Source organism: Natrix helvetica, assembly GCF_964273705.1.
Source record: "Natrix helvetica genome assembly, chromosome: 13".
NCBI lineage: Eukaryota > Metazoa > Chordata > Lepidosauria > Squamata > Natricidae > Natrix > Natrix helvetica.
In genome coordinates this window covers 8773835-8791948 of record NC_138557.1, presented here as the reverse complement: position 1 = coordinate 8791948, position 18114 = coordinate 8773835, and the positions used below count along the sequence as shown (strand labels likewise).

The 18114-nt window shown below is 47.3% G+C and overlaps 1 protein-coding gene across 4 annotated transcripts in view; it reads left to right on the top strand.

The window, feature by feature from the left end:
• Nucleotides 1–18114, top strand: part of LOC309398729 (ankyrin repeat and fibronectin type-III domain-containing protein 1-like) — a 284451-nt gene that overhangs the window by 37409 nt on the left and 228928 nt on the right. The gene's annotated exons all lie outside the window — the stretch shown is intronic.

The window sequence follows — 18114 nt, the reverse complement described above, 5'->3', positions numbered from 1 at the left end:
CTCCCATCCTTGCCTCAGCTCCTGCCAACCCAGCAGCTTGAAAGCACACGAATCATCCTCTTTTAATGACCCCAAAACCCCTTGTGGAGTGCCTGGGTGGTTTCTAAACTTAATGCACTGCTGACCTGTTGTCTCTCAAACATGGAGCTGGGAAATTCTCTGCCAGGCAAGCAGGCGGGATCAAGTGAGCAATTAGCCTGTAATCCCTGCGCAGCAACAAGAGACCTAGAGCTCAACCCTGCTAAGTTTCACAGAATCCCATCTCTTTTTTCCCCAAGAGAAATCAAGCGCTCTAGAGAGATTCTGGTACTGCACAATAAAATAGTCAACTTGAACCTTTCATGTCTTGATTGGGTTGTTTGGATCTGACAATTGGCATCAAGCACGAGGAATTCAGGAAATCCAGACAGTTCAAACAAATATACAGGTTTATTGCAAGCTTACGTTCGCAACCAGAATCTGAACAATTAATCATCTCCTTTTAACGACCCCCCATAATCCCTTGCGGTGTAGAGTCTGGGCAACTGATTGGAGCGGAGTGTTTACTGGCTGGATGCCCTCCCTGTCGCCAATGCAGAGTTTTGTTCAGCAAATACATTCTCGCTGTGCCCAGAAAGAGAAATATCTTCCTCTATACCTAGAATCGAACTAACAGCCTCCTGATTGTGAGGTGAGAGTTCCCCCTCTAGGCCGCTGCACCATTGAAAGCACGCAAAAGCGAGTAGGTAAATAGGTACCACTTCGGTGGGAAGGTAACAGCATTGTATGTGCCTTGGTGTATAACGGTGTATAACACGACCACGGAAATGTCTTCGGAAAATGCTGGCTCCCTCGGGTAAGAACGGAGATCTTCGTTTCTTGGCTGAGGGAGCCAGCATTGACTGAAGACATTTCCATGGTAATGTGACCCGCATGACTCCTCAAGAAACGCTATTACCTTCCCCTTGAGTCTGATACAACTGGACAGGGGAAACCTTTATCTTTACCTTTATGTATGTCTTCCAGGTAGATATTGCAACAAAAACATCTTACTTTCTGGGTAACCTTGGAGGACCCTGTTAAACTCATAGGACCTGAAGCTGTCTGACTGTCAGATTGTTTAAGGTAGTGATGGCTAACCTTTTTCGGATCACGTACCAAAAGCGGGGGTCGTGTGCGGGCATGCGCACACCCATAATGCTATGTGTGGGACCCCCACCCTCCCTCCAGTTTTGGCCTGTGATGGATCCATTTTTCACCCTCCCCACACTCCAGAGGCTTTCTAAGAGCCTGGGGAAGGCAAAAACAGCCTCCCCCCGCCCCCCAGAGGCCCTCTGAAGGCTTCAGGAGGCTTCCATGAATGCTCCGGAGGGCGAAAAATGGCTGTACGGGCAACCTGGAAGTTCAGGAATGGTGACTTCCGGTTTGCCTGTAGGACTGTTTTTTGCCCTTCCGAGATTTCAGGGAAGCCTCCTGAAGGCTCTGGAGGGCGAAAAACAGCTCTATGGGCAAACCAGAAGTCTATGCAGCTGTTTTTCGGCCTCCGCCTATGGGCAAACCAGAAGTCTATGCAGCTGTTTTTCGGCCTCCGCCTATGGGCAAACCAGAAGTCTATGCAGCTGTTTTTCGGCCTCCGCCTATGGGCAAACCAGAAGTCTATGCAGCTGTTTTTCGCCCTATGGGCAAACCAGAAGTCTATGCAGCTGTTTTTCGCCCTCCTTCAAGAGGCTTCCCTGAAGGCTCCGGAGGATGAAAAACGGCCCAACGCACAAACCGGAAGTCCATTCCCGAACTTCCTGTTTGCGCATTAGGTGGGTTTTTTGCCCTCTTTGAAGGTGATAAATGGACAAAAATGAAGGTCAGCTGGCCAACGCGGGCATGCGTGCTGGAGCTGACAGGGCAACGCCTTGCGTGCCCTAACAAATGGCTCTGCGTGTCACCTGCATCATGCGTGCCATAGGTTCGCCATCATGGGTTTAGGGTAACCAAAACCTACTAAAGAGAGCTAGACTACGAATTGCCCAGCCTTTCTGGAAATTGGCTGGGAGACAAATAAATAAAACCGGGCATTGCACCCAAGATCCATTGATCCCGAGAGAAAGAGCATCATTACGTCTGCTGCTGCTGATAAACGGCAGCCTGAGCTACAAAAACAACATTAATCAAGCGAGCTGTTCATCTACACTGGACAGGCCTAAAAAGTATGGGTTTTCCCCCCCTAGGTTCTACCACACAACTGACTAACAAAATGCAGAAACGACATGTTTACCTCTGATTCATTCCTGTCAATTCAGGGGGTTCTTTAGCCGGGGGTGTCTTCTTAGCTGTCCACTTCAAAATGCTGGAAATGAACATTGCTGAATAAACGGAAGAGAGGTCCATTTGGTTTACTGGTTAATTGCATCGAGGTAGAAACAGGGAGACAGGGAATTCTAGTCTCACCTTAGGCATGAAAGTCAGCTGGGTGACTTTGGGCCAATCACTAGGAGATGGTGAGTTCTAGTCCTGGCTGGGTGTCCCAGAGCCTCCTTTCTCTGACCAACTCACCTCCCTGGGTTCTTGTGCAGAAAATAGGAGGTGGAGAGAGAATTAGGTATCTTTGCCTCCTTGAATTATTTGTAAAAAATAAACAGGTATAAAATAAATAGATGACTTGGCCCAGATGATGAGGGGACTGGAGGCTAAAACATATGAAGAACGGTTGCAGGAACTGGGTATGTCTAGTTGGTAAGGCCACACTTGGAATACGGCATCCAATTTTGGTCGCCACGATGTAGAAAAGATGTGGAGACTCTAGAAAGAGTGCAGAGAAGAGCAACAAAGAGGATTAGGGGACTGGAGACTAAAACATATGAAGAACGGTTGCAGGAACTGGGTATGTCTGGTTTAATGAAAAAAAGGACTAGGGGAGACATGATAACAGTCTTCCAATATCTCAGGGGTTGCCACAAAGAAGAGAGAGTCAAGCTATTCTCCAAAGCACCTGAGGGTAGGACAAGAAGCAATGGGTGGAAACTAATCAAGGAGAGAAGCAACTTAGAACTGAGGAGAAACTTCCTGACAGTTAGAACAATGAATCAGTGGAACAGAAGTTGCCTCCAGAAGTTGTGAATGCTCCAACACTGGAAGTTTTAAAGAAGATGTTGGATAACCATTTGTCTGTAGTGGTGTACTAGGGTTTCCTGCCTGAGCAGGGGGTTGGACTAGAAGACCCCCAAGGTCCCTTCTAACTCTTGTTCTGTTCTGTTCTGTTCTTTTCTGTTCTTTTCTGTTCTGTTCTGTTCTATTCTATTCTATTCTATTCTATTCTATTCTATTCTATTCTACGCCACGCCACTCTACTCTACTCTACTCTACTCTACTCTACTCAGCACTGGCATATTTCTCTTTGGCAAATTGCTATTCTCAAAATCTACACGTCCCATCCAACGCCATCTGGTTTGCATCTGAGTAGATGCCGAGCGGCTCATTTAAAGCATAGCCACAGGACAGTCTCGTGAGATGGTTCGGCTTGAGGATAGCGCTGTCTTCTAATAATAATAACCGTTTGGTCCTTCCTGTGGTTATGGGCTGCTGCAGTTCCCAGAGCATTTGTGAACCTCGTTTTCATCTTTTTTTTAATGCTTTCTTTTTGTTTCTCTGAAAAGCCACCGAGGCTGCACCTCACATAAACTGAAATTGCTCCCCAGTAGCCCGATGGTGGCTATCTTTCACTGGCAATCGTTAGTAGAATTACTGAGCTGTGAATCCAATGTTTGAATAGTTCGAGGAAGCAATGACCGTGGCTTTGATTTGGAAAAATGAAAAGCTTGATTTAAACCAGTCTGTTGTTTCAGCACAACAAAGCTTGCCCCTGAGATATTCTGAAAGATGCTTTCTTGTAAAAGTGACAAATGTTTCTCCCCACAATCTATTTTGGGGCATTGCTGTAAATGTCCATGCCTAAACACCATGATGCCAAAATAGGAGTTAAGATGGCGACCAAATATTTGCTTTGATCAAAGTCTACCTGAAAATCTATGCGGGTTCTCAACCATCCAGGTCATGGTTGTCCCAAAAGGCAATTAAGAGTTTCTTTGCTTTTTTCCTTGAAAAAAAAATACTTTTCAGACCTGAAGAAGCTTCTTGGATGATACAGACACAGATTAACAGATTTGGAAGGGACCTTGTAGGTCATCTAGTCCAACCCCCCTGCCCAAGCAGGAAGACCCGCCACCGTTTCTGACAGATGGCAGCCCAATCTCCTCTTGAAAGCCTCCAGTGATGAAGCTCCCACAACTTCTGAAAGCAACTTCTGTTCCATGGGTTGATTGCTCTCACTGTTAGAAAATCCCTCCTTATTTTTTAGGTTGAATCTCTCCTTGTTCAGTTTCCATCCATTATTTCTTGTCTGGCTTTTGGGTGCCTTGGAAAATAGCTTGATCCCCTCCTCTCTGTGGCAGCCCCTCAAATATTAGAAGACTGCTATCCTGTCTCCCCTGGTCCTTCTCTTCACTAGATAAGCCGTGCCCAGTTCCTGCAGCCGTTCATCGTATGCTTTAACCTCCAGTCCCCTAATCATCCTGGTTGCTCTTCTCTGGACTCTTTCTAGAGTCTCAACCTCTTTTTTATAGTGTGGTGATCTAAACTGGATGCAGATGAGAAGTGAAAGGTTTTCAAGGGGGGGAACCCCCCCCCCAAAGTAAGTGTTTGGGTCTGCCTGAAAGCCGAAGGCGCACAGAACACTGTTACCTTCCCACCAAAGGTGATCCCTATTTTTCTACTTGCATTTTTACGTGCTTTCAAACTGCTAGGTTGGGAGAAGCTGGGACAAGAAATGGGAGCTCACTCCGTTATGAGGCGCTAGGGATTTGAACCGCCGAACTGTCGACCTTTCTGATCGACAAGCTCACTGAGCCACCGCATCCCTAAACATCGCATACATCGCCCTACTAGCCTTGTTTAACCCTATTTGTTGACTGAACACAATATCTTGGATTCACACAATAGGCGGCCCCAAACTAAGCTAATTAAAACGAGATTTGGGGCTTCATGTGTGAATCTCAGCCACTATGCTTGAGACCCGTCTCGGTTATCTCCATAAATCTCCGTTGCTTTCATCTGTTTTGTTACTTTGATCTTGTCAGCAGCTCCTGGCAACGGTTGGTTGCTGCTCTAGAGATGCCCCCAGGTGAAGATTTACGATTTGGCTTTTTCTCTTCTTACCCTTTCATATTTCGGTGGATACGAGAGCAAGCGAGTGAGTGAGTGAGTGAGAGAGAGAGAGAGAGAGAGAGAGAGAATGACTGATTTGGTAGAAGGGCTCCGTTCATTTTTCATGCTTAAACCAGCAGTGCAGCTGTTAACAATGTTAGCGCTTTGCTTGAGATAAATTTACAAAGACAGCAGACTGGAAAACGGGGAAATGGGGGATTAGAATTTCGCTGTTCCTACGCTTCTCCAGTAGCTGCTACCCATTTATTCCCCCGGTCTCTTTCTCCAGCTCTGCCAAAAACAGGAGGAGATCTGGACAAAAGGAAAAATGTGGAGACCCGTTTGACTCAGATAGCGTTTTCCAGATGTTGAGTTCTGTAGAACATTTTGGGGTCCTGCAGAATTAGTCACCCAAGGAGCATAGAAGTTGAAGATGGAGGAGTGGTGGGGGGCATATACGCCTCATTGGATGGGGAGATAGAATTCCAGTTGGACCAAGCCATCAGGCGAATTAATTCAATTCAATCCTGAATAGAGCTGGAAGGGACCTTGCAGGTCATCTAGTCCAACCAGCAGACTCCACACTACCACCAACAGATAGCAGTCCAATCTCCCTCCCAAAGCCTCCAATGATGAAGCCCCCATAACCTCTGAAGGCAACTTCTGTTCCATGGGTTGACTGTTCCCACCATCAGAAAATCCCTCCCCAGTTCTGGGCTAGCGTTCTCCCCCACCAGCCCCCATCCACTACCTACTATCCTGCCTTCTGGAGCCTTGGAAAACAAGTTGACCCCCTCTTCTTTCCCGCAGCCCCCAAATACTGGATACAAATTGTGCATTTGTATTAGTTCTCATGTTTTTGGTTTTTTAAAAAAATTGTCTCTAGTTTGGGGTATAATCTGAGTTCAATCAAATTCCCTGTCAGGGTTCCAAAAAACACCCCCAACGAAATAAGTTAAGGACTGCCTGTTGTCTTTTTGATGCTTCTTCTTTGTTCGATAGCAAAAGTCATGCATGTACATTTAAACTCGGTTTATGTTTCAAAGCAATCTCGTAAAAGAGTCTGCTTTCCCCCCACCCCAAATTTATTTCTCCTTTTGAACCCAGATTTAAATACATTTTTTTTCCTGAATCGGATAAAGGACCCGATTTCAGTCCTTAAACGGCAAAGTTGTTCTTGTTGTTAGTTGTGAAGTCATGTCCGACCCATCGTGACCCCATGGACAACATTCCTTCAGGCCTTCTCTACTATGCTCTGGGATCCATTTAATCTCACGCCAACTGCTTCAGTTACTCCATTCAGCTACCCAATTCTCTGCCGTCCCCTTCTTCTTTTGCCCTCCATCTTTCCCAGCATGAGGCTCTTCTCCAGGGAGTCCTTCCTTCTCATCAGGTGGCCAAAGTCTTTGAGTTTCCTCTTCAGGATCTGCCCTTCTAAAGAGCAGTCAGGGTTGATCTCCTCTAGGACTGACCGGTTGGATGGCCTTGCAGTCCAAGGGACTCGCAGGAGTCTTCTCCAGCACCAGAGTTCAAAGGGCTCCATTCTTTGGCGCTCAGCCTTCCTTATGGTCCAACCTTCACAGCCACACATTGCAACTGGGAAAAACCATAGACTGACAACGATGCTGCTGCTGAATTAAGTTGACAAAAGGCAAACGGGGCTAAAACCCTTAATGAACGAAAATCTTAATTTATGAAGTGATTTCCAAGATCGGTAGCTGTGTGTTTTAACACATCCACACTCACACCTGTCTCTTCTTGGGGTTTTATTTTTTGTTTCTCTTCTTTGATTGAGTGCATTTTTTTAAAAAAAGTTATTTCTCTGCTCTTTCTCCCCAAAATATGCCAAGAATTGAAGAATTAATAACTGGAGAGGCACTTCTCTCGGGGACCAAAGTCAAAAAGAACGATAAAGAGCAATGACAACAAAAATAAAGGAACAAAGAAGAAAACGAGTCATGGCCTAGAATTTATACGAAGTGAGTTCGCGGTGGCCTTTTCTTGCCGTTTTATAAGGCCGCGTTGATCTCTTCTGGGTTATGATGTTCTCCCGAGAAAAGTGTGTGCAGTTTTCCCAGTGTCTTTGATGGATGGGCCTGGCGTGCGTTTCCTTCAGTTCCACAGTCCTAGATAATAGAAATGAGTGCAGGGGAAGACAAATTGCAGGTATTACAGGAGGGTTTGTAAGCTTGCCATCTGAGGACATGCTTGCCCACGTCTTCTGCTGTAATAGATCTGTTAGCTTTGAAGAAGCTGCTCTCTAGCTTTGGCTTTGAAAATTGACCCACGATTTCGGACATTCTCCATAGTGAGGGGAGGAGTATCCAGAATGGGTTAACTTCGTCCTCTCCTTGATTGGACTGAGTCTGATAAGTTCTTTAGGCCACGCCCTAGTCACCAGGTAATCCCCAGGAATCGACTCAGTCGTCAACTAGGCGGCTGGGTCATCTTGGTCCCTGTGGACTTTGCAAGAGAGAGAGAGAGAGACTGATTTATTTTGCAACTGTGACGTCCACTGGTTTCCTCTTCACAGCAAGCCAGGAAGCCCCATCGGATCTTCGCCCAGTCCAGCGCAAGTCTACAAGCCAGGTTCATTAACAAGGATTGATTTTTGGTTCTTGAATCCTGGTTTGCCTAGGGGCAGCGGGTTTCCCCAGTTGTAACTAGTTTTCAAACGCAGGGCAAGGCAACACCTGGCACAGAGTCTCTTATAATCACAAACAGAATTTTTCACTCTTGAAATGATTCACTCTTGAAATCGTTTCCTGCAAAAGCCCCCCCCCCTCATTCGCTCCTCTTTTGTTTCCTATGGGAGGGGGCCAATCACCTCCAAGGTGTGGCTTTACTCCCAAGTTGACCCTGCTTTCTTAGTTGTTCTTGTCTTCTGGCAGCTCTGTGCATGCGCACACTGAGAACAGGCTCCAGCTGTTCCTCTGCCTCACTGCTGTCTATCTCCCTCTCTGCCTCCGACGCAGACCCCTCGTCTGAGCTTTCCTCAGCCCCCAGGACTGGCCCTCCCCAATGTTCCTCCCCAACCTCCTCATTGTCCGACTGCTGCCTGCTCCGCTGGCCGTCGGTGGGCCTCAACAGCCACCAACTGGCACGTCCTTGGTGACTCCGCAAGAGTTAATTTTCGTCATGTCGTAAGCAGACAAATGATCACAGCCGAGTAAAGTGAACACCAGCTAGCCCTCAACTGCTCTGCCGCTTAGCTGTCAAGGGGATGAGAGAAAGCAATGTGTGTTATTTTGCCCCCAGGTTATCTACGCCCAGCTGCCTTGTGGGAAGGAACATCAGATAAGAGTACCTGCTTTTATTCTCCATCTTCTTCTTCTTTTACCTTTATACATCTAAATTTCTGGATGTTCTTAGCCTATGTTTACAAAAGGAACAAGCCCTTCTGAGGCCCAGAGATCCTATAAATCTGCTCCTTTAAAAATTCTGAGTCAAGCCATCTTCAACACCCCCCCCCCCCGGGAATGTATTCTCACCAACAGATTCACCTTGTCAGAAAAAGGGGCTGCGTAGCAAAACTGCTACAAGCAGGGTAAACCTACCCTTGTGTGTGTGTGTGAGAGAGAGATGTTTAGCAACTACTTTCCCCAGATTCACTTGTCTGCTAGCAAGAACATGGATAAATTGTGCAATATGCTGTTGGTTGTGTTAAAGTGCAAGGTCCCTGCTCAGGTTTCAGAATGGCAGAAAAATTAGGAGGTATTATAAGATAACCGATAATATTGCAGTTGTGGCTTGCAGTCTTGCTGTGGTTATAATATGGATGTTGGTACTCCTGTGCGTTTTGCTCTGTAACATCCAACACATTGAGAAAAAAAAAGATTTTTTTTCAATTGGTTCTTTCTCACCTACTAATCCTACAGATACAGTGACCGTGTCCTTTGTTATAAATAAGACTTCGGAGGTCTTCTAGTCCAACCCTCTTCCTAAGGCAGGAGCCTTACACCATCCCAGGCAAATACAGTAGTTGTCCAGTCCAATCAAAGCACCGTCCCAACTGGAGATGCCTCCCAGTCACGCCCCTCCAGGTGCAGGGCAAGACGTCCTTGACTCTCTGAGAAAGGAATGTTATTATGACTATATCTCTCCCCATACTCCATATAATCCCTCTTCCCATTTTCCCACAGTAGAAAATGTGGCAGGACTGAAGGCCCAATGTAAAAGACGATACTTCTGCTGAAGTGGGGGGGGGGCAGCCTGTCAGTCTTCCTGACACCTGGCTTGGCTTGCATTATTAGCTACCTCACAGGTTAGCAGCTGGTTTTGCACCTTTTTCATCTAAATATGGCCGGATTTGGAAGAGCATCTCCAGGCTAGAAATGGCTGGCAGCATTTGCAAATTCCCCATAGACGGGCTGCAAATTTACTTCTAGAAAGAGATCATTTTCTCCAATATTGTTATTGATTTCCTTTCTGATGACAGCAGGCAAAAGCTTCGGTGTTTTCCTGGGCAATGTATTTGTTTTGACAGGGACACAGTCCTGTTTTGCAGTACCTGGATGTTGAAGGAGCTTCGTTTCAGGTTGATGTTGAAACAGCACGCATGTTGTCCTTTGAGAGGTCGGCCCTGTGTTGTCAGAAAACATTTGTCAAAATGGCAGCGTTCTGGCTTTAGAGAGAAATGCTATAGGGCAGCGATGGCGAACCTTTTTTGGCTCGTGTGCCATAAGTGGGGGGAGCACAGGGGGGGTCATGTGCGGGTGTGCCGCACCCATAATGCAATGTGCGACACCCCCCAGTGCGCATGTGAGCATGACAGGTGCGACACCCCATTTTTTGCATGCTTTTTTTGCCCTCCCAAGGCTCCAGAGGCTTTATAGGAGTCTGGGGAGGGAGAAAACAGCCTCCCCCTCCCCTCCCCCGGAGGCACTCCGGAGGCTTCAGGAGCTTCCCTGAAGCCTCCGGAGGGCAAAAACAACCCTACGAGCAAACTGGAAATCATTTCCGGGTTGCTTGTAGGGCTGATTTTAGCCCTCCGGAGGCTCCGGAGGACTAAAAACGGCCCTACGAACAAACTGGACGTTGCCCATAGGGCCGTTTTGCCCGTAGGGTCATTTTTGCCCTCCGGAGGCTTCAGGGAAGCTCCTGAAGCCTCCGGAGGGCCTCCAGGGAGGGGGAGAGGCTCTTTTTGCCCTCCCCAGGCTCCTATAAAGCCTCTGGAGACTGGGGAGGGCGAAAACTGGCTTTAAAAAATAGCCCCGGCTATAGGGGCTTCTGTTTTCAGCAGAAGATGGCAAGGAGGGTTGGTATCTCTTGTGGCCGGCCATCGGAGCTGGCAACAGATTTAGACAGTGAGGAGGTTGGGGAGGAACCTGGGCCAGTCCTGGAGTCTGGGGAAGGCTCTGATGAGGGCTCTGTGTTGGAGGCAGAGAGGGGGCCAGGGCCTTCTGACAGTTATCAGCTGCCTTCAGAGTCAGACATCAGGGAGGCAGAGGAACAGCTGGAGCCTGTTCCCAGTGTGCGCATGCGTAGAGTGGCCAGATGAAGGGAACAGCTAAAGAACAGGGGTCGACTTGGGATTAAGGCCACAGGTGGACGATGAATGGCCCCTCCCAGAGGAAATAAAAGAGGAGTGAAAGGGGAGTGGAGTTTGCAGGAGACAGTTAGTTCGCTTAATTGGTTCGTGACTCTCCGAGGCTCTAGTGGGCACATGATAGCAGTATTCCAATATTTGAGAGGCTGCCACCACGTGGAGGGTGTGTGTGTGTGTCAATTTATTTTCCAAAGCACCAGATGGCAGGACAAGAAACAATGGATGGAAACTAATCCAGGAGAGAAGCAACCTGGAACTAAAGAGGGATTTCCTAACAATGAGGACAAGTAACCAGTAAAACCACTTGCTTCCAGAAGTTGTGAGTGCTTCATTACTGGAGATCTTTAAGAAGAGACTGGACAGTCACTTGTCTGAAATGGTATAGGATCTTCTGCTTCTGAGCAAGGGGCTGGATCAGAAGACTTTCAAGGTCCCTTCCAGCTCTATTCTGATTCTGCTTCTGAACTGAAGAAGCTTCTTGGACAAGAAGCAAAACGTCTTCAAAGGAAAAAAACAACGAAGTTGCTTTTTGAAAAAGCACCTTTGGGATAACCACGTCCTGGATGACCGAGAATCTCCATAGACATCTCCCCATGCTTTGCAAGTGGCATTTTGCAGTGCCATTCCTTAGGCTCCTCTTCTCTTCAACATCATAATTTTTATGATGGCCTTTCATTGCAAACATATGGGAGCTGAAACGTAATGCCTTTAACAAGACTGAAATTGCAGGCACTTGTATCTTTGCTGGAACGAGAGCACTCTCTGTTTTTCTGGTACCTGATGCGGAACAGCACTCTAGTTTTCCACTTAAACGAGTTTTGTTTGTCCTGACTGCTGGAATAACGCAGATTTCCCTCAATGTTATGTCACAATTTTGGAGAGAAAAACGTTGGCTGAAGGTCATCTCTGGCTGAAGAGGAAAGGATGGAAAAAATTAACGTCTATTAAAAATTTAATGAAAGCCTACCCTAGAAGCAAGTTCTGTCCATGCATATTTAGGTTCATTGATATTTAGCATCTAGCTTTGTGTGTTTGTTTTTCGTGAATAGAATATGCTGTTTATTCCATTGGCTGCTTTGGCATCGGTACGGGGTTCTACAGTGAAAATTAACTTATTGAGAATATGGGCAATTAATCACCTGAAGTTTAGATGACATCGCAATTGGTGGCCATGGGATATTTAGATATTCCTTCAGATATTTGTAAACCTTGTGTCTTGTCTGCATCTTGAATTGCTCTAGAGTAAGGGTGTCAAACTCAAGGCCCATGGGGCGACCCCCCCCCCAATGTGGTCAGATCTGGCCTGCAGGGCTGTCCAAGACTACCCACGTTGCTTCAAGTCGAGGTAAGTTGTAAGTCAAGGACCAGTTGCAAGTTGTAAGTCGAGGACCAGTTGCAAATCACATTTTTTTTACCGCCAATAGAAGAGAAGAGAAGAGAATTCTTTATTGGCCAAGTGTGATTGCCACACAAGGAATTTGTCTTTGGTAGAGATGCTCTCAGTGTACATAAAAAGACACGACAAGATACATTCGTCAAGAATCATAAGGTACAGCACTTAATGATCGTCAGAGGGTACAAATAATCAATCAGGAAACAATATCAATATCAATATAAATCGTAAGGATACAAGCAACAAAGTTACAGCCTTGCAGTCATAAGTGGGAGGAGATGGGTGACAGGAACGATGAGAAGACTAATAGTAATAGTAATGCAGACTTAGTAAATAGTTTGACAGTGTTGTGGGAATTAGTTGTTTAGCAGAGTGGGGACGTTCAGGGAAAACCTGTCCTTGTGTCTAGTTGTTCTGGTGTGCAGTGCCTTATAGCATCATTTGGAGGGTAAGAGTTGAAACAATTTATGTCCAGGATGTGAGGGGTCTGTAGATATTTTCACGGCCCCCTTTTTGACTCATGCAGTGTCCAGGTCCTCAATGGAAGGCAGGTTGGTAGCCATTGTTTTTTTTCTGCAGTTCTGATTATCCTCTGAAGTCTGTGTCTGCCTTGTTGGGTTGCAGAACCAAAGCAGAGAGGTATAGAGGTGCATTGCAACTTTGAATCCTAAGCTGAGGGCCAACAGTGTGATTAATGTGGGAATTGTGAGACATTGATGGAGGTGCATTGATTATTGACAGACTCAATAATTCCTCTGTAGAACTGAATCAGCAGGGCAAGAAGCAATAGATGGATAGAAGGATGGATGGATAGATAGATGGAAAGAGTTTCAATAGTGCTGGGTTTACGCTGCAAGAGTCTTTGCAGAAGGAACTTGAGGGTGCCCTTTTGGCTTTTTGAGTGGTTGGGTGGAGCTCTCATTTCAGTGGAAGCAAAGAGCTTTTTACACTTTGGCTTCTCAATTTAAATTGCCTCTTCCTGTGCTCCTGAGTCTCTCTGGGAAAGAAAGCTGTCACATTTACCGAGATCTTTTCCCTACAGCTCAGTTAATGGAGGAGAGGATTTTTCCCCCCTTCCTTTTCTTGAAAGAGACAAATGTCAGAGATCTGGGGATTGCTGGCTTTCCTTGAATGGGGGAGCCATTTCCAGGGGAATTCTCTGCAGTTGTCTGTTAATTAGGAATAAAGAAAGGAGGCTGAATCTGGGCAGTTAGAATAAATTCAAGAGAATGAGCTTGGCATCTCAATTTTCACGAGGGAAGGATGGTCGGCCTCTTGTGAATGTTGTGACTGGGTTTACATCTCAGCCTAAGGCCAGGATGGCGAACCTATGGCACGAAGTGGCAAGCGGAGCCATGTGGCCTAGCATGCACGGCTCACCCATTCCTCTTCTGGGTGTCTGGCCTGTATGCGCAGGTGACGATCAGCTTGCTTTTATGCGCGCGGCAGTGCCGGAAACCACAAGAGCTAGTGTTCCATTTTCTGGCGTGAGCATGCGTCAAATGAAGTACACTTTCCAGTATGCGCATATCCCCTGGGAAGCTCCTCTTCCTGGTCGCAGCCCAGACAAGGCCGCCTGCCCACATGAAGTGCTTCCTTTTCCACACTCGGTGCTGCACACGTGTGCGCTCACTCCCTTTTTGGCACTCGGTGCTGAAAAGGTTCGCCATCACCGGCCTAAGGTTTATACACTGTCGTTCACAGTAATTCCCCAGCCAGCCATGATGTCCACCCAACTTCAAATTGCCACGTTTGAGAGACTCCGGGCTAAGAGTTAGTGCTAGAAAATTCCTAGGACAATTGGCAATTTTCCGGGAGTAGAAGTCCACCCATCTTCATGTCTGGTTCCAGGTAACAGACCCATAACAAGCAAAACTCTTAGGTACATAGATTCCTCATAGAATAGCTTTGATGGATATATCATCTTGGCACGGATCTGGTGAAAACCGACTCTGAAGATTCCTGCAGTTTTCACCTAATTAAAAGTAAATGTGTTTTCCCCCCCAACCACAAACCATCAGTCACATGGTCCAATCAAGGCGCTGTCTGGTTGCCTGGTGACATTACTCCTCCTTCCTCCGGCCGGGTGTGAGAATGTCCTTGGTTCCCAAGAGAAAGTATTTTATTTTGGCTACAAAATCCCCAGCTATCTCTAATCCCCCCTCCCTATCCCTCAGCTCAAGTGTGGCAACACTGAAGCCCTAAGATGGCTCCGGTCAGGTCAGGGTTGCCACATAGTCCTCATTTAATGACCCCAATTGGGACTGGCAACTCCGCCATTAAGCGAAGTAGCGGCTAAGCGAAGTCGTGACTCTGCTTACAATCTGACTTCAGCTTTCCTCGGCTTTCCAAATTGCAAATGTGAGGAGGATTAGTGGCAATGTTACTTCTCCACCTCTGTCGTAATCGAACGATGGTTAAATGGGCTTGACAAGGATCACCAAGGAAGTCCAACTGCCTTTGGAAAAGCACCTTTGGATGTGCCTGGTGTCAAGAGTGGAAAGCTCTGTTGGTGATTATAAGAGACTCTGTGTCAAGTTTTGCTTTGCCCTGTGTTTGGAAACCAGTTATCGGGCAGCTCTCCAAACGAGATAAGGTGCATGTGGATAAACATTCCTCTGAAAGACTGTTTGCTAAGCCTTGCTGACTGTGAATGAAAGGAATTCCCGGTCGTGTAAATATGAGAGGTTTTGTCGGGACCAAAACTTTGCTTCTTGCTTTCTAAGGAAGCCTGGATCAGAACATCTGGCTCCTGCATTGTCCCAGGCCACTCTTCCTATCAGATCACGACAGGATCTCTTGCAATCCGCGGCCACTCTCTCTCCAGTGATTTTTTAAAAGAGAGTGACAACTTGCTGATCATATTTGAACACTAGCACTTCAACACCTCTTCAAGGATAGCAAGACATGAATGAGCCTGCTTGAATTCCGGGCTCCCCTTGGCGTGCATTTTTACCTAGAAGTCTCTTTCGTTCCATTTCGGCATCAATCAATGATGCACAACGGATATGAGTGTTGGCTTTTAAACCTCTGCACTCTATTCTCAAAGGTCTGGCTTTTAAATACAGTTGGATGGTGGCTTTTCCCCCCTTCTAAACTACAGACTGCACCGGATGACTTGATCATGTGGAAGGGTGGATAACCGTTCACACATTCAAGACACAGGTCAAGGGCCGTTTGCTTTAGAGTTGGTAAATTTCAGTTCAGAATTCTGCCTTTCCTTTCGGGGACCCTTAACTGGCTTTCTAAAAGGGACGCGGTAACTCAATGGCTAAGACGCTGAGCTTGTCAATCAGAAAGGTTGGCAGTTCGGCAGTTCAAATCCCTAGCACCGCATAACAGAGTGAGCTCCCATTGCTTGTCCCAGCTTCTGCCAACCTAGCAGCTCGAAAGCACGTAAAAAATGCAAGTAGAAAAATAGGAGGCACCTTTGGTGGGAAGGTAACAGCGTTCCGTGCGCCTTTGGTGTTGAGTTATGCCAGCCACATGGCCACGGAGACATCTTCGGACAGCACAGGCTCTTTGGCTTTGAAATGGAGATGAGCACTGCCCCCTAGAGTTGGGAACAACTAGCACATATGTGCGAGGGGAACTTTTACCTAACTGGTTTTCCCTCCTCCCTTCCTTGCTGTTGCTTCTGCTGTCTTTGACTGACCTGGATTGACACGAAAGCATCCACACCAAGTTTGAGGTGACCTCCCTTTCTGGTGATGTCATGGATGGATGACTTCATGGAAATGATTTCCCATCACTCTTTTTGGGGAAGCTTTAATTTTTCTTTTTTTGGACTCCCTGGGAATGTCTTGATGGTCTTCCACAATAGAAGGATGCAAGTCACATCTGGCTTCCCTTGATAAGATCAGCCAACATTGGCTGGACAATCTTCCATCCATCCATCCAGAAGCTCAGTTAAGAAAACCAGTTTTGGGTTATTGGTTGAGATGACTGGTAGCCATTTTCACCTGCAAGTCATCAGCTGGTAGCGTTATTGAATTGGGGGCACTCTTAATTACAACCGACCACCCCTGTCCTCACCTGCCTGTCATAATTCTGCAGAAGATATTCCAAGAAGCCACCTGTAGGCAGCCCTCATCATTTGTTCGCTCAAGCCGACAGGAGAGTGCACTCAGTCAAACTAACAAGGAGACTTGCGTGCCCTCGTCGGATGATCCAGAAGACACAAAGACGACGTGACAATTCCTCTTTCTTCTAAAAGCCCAGTCTAAACCTCCGCACCTTGCAAGTCCGTGAGAAATTATCCCCCCACTTTCCCGGTTGTGTTGCTTAGGAGCTGCATCAGCAACCAACCGTCGTTGCAAAAAATCCTTCCTTAAGGTGTGGGCATCATTCCCGAAAAAATGCAGTCTGCATCTGGAAGAGCCTTGCTGGAGGAACAGAGACTCTGAAAAGTGCTGGTGTTGTCTCCCCCCCTCCATCTGTCCTCTCTGCCCCCACCCCCTCCTCCGCTTCCCTCCCCACCTCCCTCCACTCGGCTTTCCCCGACCTCTCGTTTGGCAGATCACAATTTGTTTGGGTGGCCGGCGTCCTCCCTGGGAGAAAGGGACAGAGTGAGAGCGCTCCAGGCGGCGTGGACAATGTGAGAAGACCCACGAGCAAGCCAAATGCCGCTTTTTTGAGTCTTCTCCACCCCCCGGCAAGTAAATGGATGGAGGGGTTATTTATTAATACATCCCAGAGGCAAGAGGTGGTTTTGTGCTTTTTTTAAAATCTGACTTTGGCGGGAGGAGAGGAGAGGGAGATTGTTTAGGCATCGGATGGAAGAGGGGAAGAAATTCTCCAGGTTGCATTTTGGTCTCATAAAATCTTCAGCAGGGAGCAAGAGGCTTCGTTAGTTTCGTTTATACTCTCTCTCTCTCTCCCCCTCCCTCCTTTCCTCCCTCCCTCTCCCCCTCCCTCTCCCCCTCCCTCCCCTCCCTCCCTCTCCCTCCCTCCCTCTCTTCTTTTTAACCTACTACTGCCAAGCAGCTGAAAGGGAAAAAGAGCCACAGAGAGAGAGAGAGAGAGAGAGAGAGAGAGAGGGTGGGGGGAATTTCCTTTGGAGACTGCGGGGAGACGATTGCCGAACACAACAGACCCAAGTAAAGCTGTGCAGCTGGGGAAAGTCAGCAGGTGCCCTGTGCACAGACATTGTGGTTTAAACAGGGTTTGTTTTTCTGACTTCCACCATGCCCCCCCTCCTCCCCCCCCGGCTTTCTCCCTCTCTTTCTGTGTATGTGTGTCTGTCTGTTCGCCTGTGCGTGTTTTTCAGATGTTGTGCTGTGCCCCTGTTCAGGCATTTGCAACCACTGGAGGAGAAAGGAGGACAAGGAAAGAGAGTGTTTGTGTGTGTGTGTGTGGGGGGGTGTCCTGGCATGCACGTAGGCTTTGAATTGGAAGGGAGGGGGCACCTCTGAGGAATCCTGTCCCCAAAGGAGAGAAGGAAGGAAAGAAAGAGGGTGGGCCACCATTGCTTTGAATCTTTCTCCAAATACTGCTGAAGTCTCGTAGAAAAAACACAGGGGAAATCACCCCTTGGCAGCCCCCGTTTCGGAAGCAGCTGTGCTTGTTTTTGGGAAGCAGGGGGGCAGTTGAGGTTGGACGCTCCGTTTCTGAGCCAGCCGTCTTGCTCGTGGTCGGATGGATGGAGCCGCAGAGGGTTGCTACGGAAAATAAAATTGTTTTTTTTGGTGGTGGTGGTGGGGGAAAAGGGGTTGACCGATTCCCAACCCTCCTCTGTTCACGGATGTGGCTTGAAGGCAGCCCCAAAAGCGGTTTGCATCCCACTTTTTTAACACGGCACCCACAACAGTTGGCAAAGAAGACTTGGTTCGTTTGCCGTGTTCTTCTCTGTCGTATTGTTTACACTGTGCATTAAATATGCCTCCCCCCCCTTTGTCCAAATATTTCCTCCAAATTTACTGTACCTCTGTACCGGTGAAAGGTTAATGAGTTGACACCCCTGAAAGTTTGGATGTATTTAGAAGGACTTGCGTGCCTGTGT